The sequence below is a fragment of the Marmota monax genome, unplaced genomic scaffold (genome assembly GCF_021218885.2).
Source record: "Marmota monax isolate L192 unplaced genomic scaffold, Marmota_monax_Labrador192_F-V1.1 WCK01_AAM20220418_F8-fsc00012, whole genome shotgun sequence".
Taxonomy (NCBI): Eukaryota; Metazoa; Chordata; class Mammalia; order Rodentia; family Sciuridae; genus Marmota; species Marmota monax.
The window spans coordinates 26,918,995-26,922,452 of record NW_026695227.1 but is presented as its reverse complement, the minus strand read 5'-3'; positions in this window follow the sequence as shown (position 1 = coordinate 26,922,452).

Genomic DNA, 3,458 nt, shown 5'->3' with positions numbered 1-3,458 from the left:
GCCTGGTAGATGTTTTCCTGACTTACCCCAGGCGGGGAAGGGTCCCTGCCGAAAGGATGGCAGTATGGTGGAGGTTGTCCTCTGTCCTGGTTATTGATTGTCTTAAAGCAGGAGCCACTGGGGTAGAGCTTGGAGAGCCGGGCCAGGGATTGAAAGGATCTTGGGACCCCTCCCAAAGGTGAGGTTTTATTCCCTTTCTGTCTGAAGCCTGATGTGAATCAGCTTGTTGCTCCTCCACAAAGGTCTCCCAACCTGAATTGCCCTTGATTTCCTCCTGAGAGGTGAAGGGCAGGGGCATCTCAGAACGGTCTTTATTGCCTCCCGCCTTCAATTTAGGGGGACCAGGAGAAAAGCAAGCTTTAAGGGCGGATAGTGTTGGATATACCCCCTAAGGGGGATCCTCCCCCAAATTAACTTCGCTCTCTCTCACCAGCTGTTCTACATGTTCCCAAGTAGCCCCATCAAAGAGATTAGCGGCAACCAGCCAAGGTGCCGAATGAGTTAGGGTCTCCCAGGCCCTGGGAGTCTAAGATCTCTAAACCTCGACTTTTGAGCATGAACCTCAGCACCTTAAGAGCTGGATTATCATGTGTAGAGTGAGATTGCCCCATCTTTTCAGGGATACCCTTACCTCATGTCCCGATTAGACTGATCCGCTGATATTTTCACTTTCAAGTCGTTCCTGTTTAGGCACCAATTGTTGGGGTTTTTAGCTTCTTCTATCCACTCCATCCTGCAGCACAGGTAAAATAACCACAGACTGCCTTCTACCCAAACATTTCCCAGTTTTCCCCACCTAGTAACTTTTTGTTATACTACAAATGTACTTGTGTACTCTAATTAAAACATGAGGTATTTTTGGTGAGGCCAACTATATTCTTGAGATACTTAGGTAACTAGAGTAAAATAATTGCTTTCTATACAGGTAAAGTTTCTAATTTCTGTTCCTTTTCTCATAGCTTTTAATATTTGGGCTGGGTGGTAAGGGAGGGAGTATATTTGCCTCAGGACTCTGTTCACAGATGACAAAGATTTGGTTTAGTTTGTAGCATGGCCAGTGGGTTCCTTAAAAAATGATTGGAGAACAGAAAAAAGATATGTTGGCAGCAGACTGGTGAAGTCAGCCCTTGAGTTTTGGAGAAGTCAATGCTTGCAGCTTGTCCTGTGCCACCGAGCAGGTAACTTAGGGGCAGTTTCCCTATCAGTGATAGATTCATTTCTTACCGTACCTAATAATGACAAGAGAGAAAGTAACGGCAGGGTCTTTGTGACCATAAATATACTGATCTACTATGAACAATATTAGTGATTCTACTATACTTGTTTGAGTTCTCAAAAGAAGTGGCTCTAAGTACAAGAACTAGGTAGGATCACGATGAAGAGTCCAGACAAGCAAAAGAGAAACAATTCCCCTGTAGTGCCAGACAATCTTCCAATAGGTTAAGTGACAAAAAGCAAATCACTGTAGCATTGCAAAATATTCCACATACTGAGTCATTTTAGGAAACAAGGCAAGGGGTCTAATGAGCTAGCCATCTTATCTACTTTATCTGATGGGAAATGGAAATACTGTTAAAGATCATTTGTGAAACCTAGCTTCATAATCAAAGAAAACATCTCCCCAAACAAGATGAGATTGTCCTAGCCAGTTATCTCAGGATTGCTTTCCCTCCAATTTAAGCTTGAATGCTCCATGGAATCTGAAGGCTCTAGGTGAGTTAATTCTCCCCACCCCTCTTCTCAGGAATGCATGGCAGTCCCCCTATTGTAAAAACTGCTATCAAATTCCCATTTCAATCTGTAGGTACGCAGGCTCAAAGAGCACTATGAGAGATCTGAGGAGATCAGGCAGGTGAGTCCTCACCAGGGGCAAAGATTAGACATTTTTTCTTCTAGTGTTTCCTTCTGAAGACTTCCAGAGATTCCCCACTGCCTGTCAAAGGCAAGACTCCGTGTTAAGTTCTCGGCTTCATTCCTGGTGGTCCAATTGACATTTTCACAAGATTCATTGGCTATAAACTACCAATAGTCCCGTCCTCCCCCCCCCCCCCCGCCAACACCAGAATCATTCAAAGGTAAGAGTTAGCCACACTAACACTTCCTGACATCCGTCCTACATGCCCAGCAAACTGCCACCTCCATTGTATTGATAGGAATGTGAAAATAAATGAAGGCCACCCAAATGAAAACAAGCCTTTGCTTGAATTCATGTATCAGTTCTAATAATATTTTGATGAACCTTTTAGGTTTCCTTACATATAAAATCATATCATGTACAAACGGAGATAATGTGACTTCTTCCCTTTCAATTTGTGTGCTTTTTAATTACTTTCTCTTATGTAATTACCAAAGCAATTAGATATCACAGTACTAGAAATTTGTTTTTGTTTTTGACTGGGAGCAGTGAGAAGGGACTGATCTTAGAGGAAATGCTTTCATCTTCTCCCCATTCAGTATGATGTTCACTGTGGGTTTGCCATGTATAGCCTTTATTATGGTGAAATGCAATTCTTCTATGTCTAGTTTGTTTCCCAAGGCTTTTACCATGAAGGGATGTTGAATTTTATCAAATGCTTTTTCTACATGTATTTAGCTGATTTATGCTTTTATTCTTCATTTTGTTGAGTGTGATATATTTCTTGATATGCTTATGTTGAAGCATATCATCTTCCTGGGATGAAACCAATTTGATCATTGTAAATGATCTTTTTTGATGTGCTACTGAATTCAATTTGAGAAATTTTGCTTCTATCTTCATCAAGGATATTAGTCTATAGTTTTTTGTTGCGTCCTTGTCAGCTTTCAGTAACAGGGTAATATTTACCTCACCGAATGAGTTTGGAAGGCTTCCCTGTCATTAAATTCTGTGGAATGGTTTGAGAAGCATTGGTGTTCTTTTGAAGTTTGGTAAAATTCAGCAGCGAAGCAATTGCATCAGGGGCTTTTGTTTGGTTGTAACAGTCTTTATTACTAATTTGATCTCCTTACTTGTTATTGGTCTATTTGGGTATTTTATCTCCTCTGGGTTCAATTTTTCTAGGTCATGTATATTCAGAAATTTGTTCATTTCTTTCTGTTTTCCCATTTGTTAGCATTAGTTTTAATTGTAATACCTAATGATCCTTTATATTTAGTGGTATCAGTTATAATGTCTCCTTTTTTTTTTTAAAAGAGAGATAGAGGAGATACAGAAATTTTAATATTTATTTTAGTTTTCGGCGGACACAACATCTTTGTGGTGTTGAGGATCGAACCCAGGCCACACGCATGCCAGGCGAGCGCGCTACCGCTTGAGCCACATCCCCAGCCCATAATGTCTCCTTTATCTCCAATTTTATTTATTCTGGTATTCTTTTTTTCTTAGTAAAGAAAAGATTTGAAAAAATTTGTTTTCAGAGACCCAATTCTGTTTTATGACTACTTTGTATGTATTTTTAAAAGCTTCTATTTTGTTGATT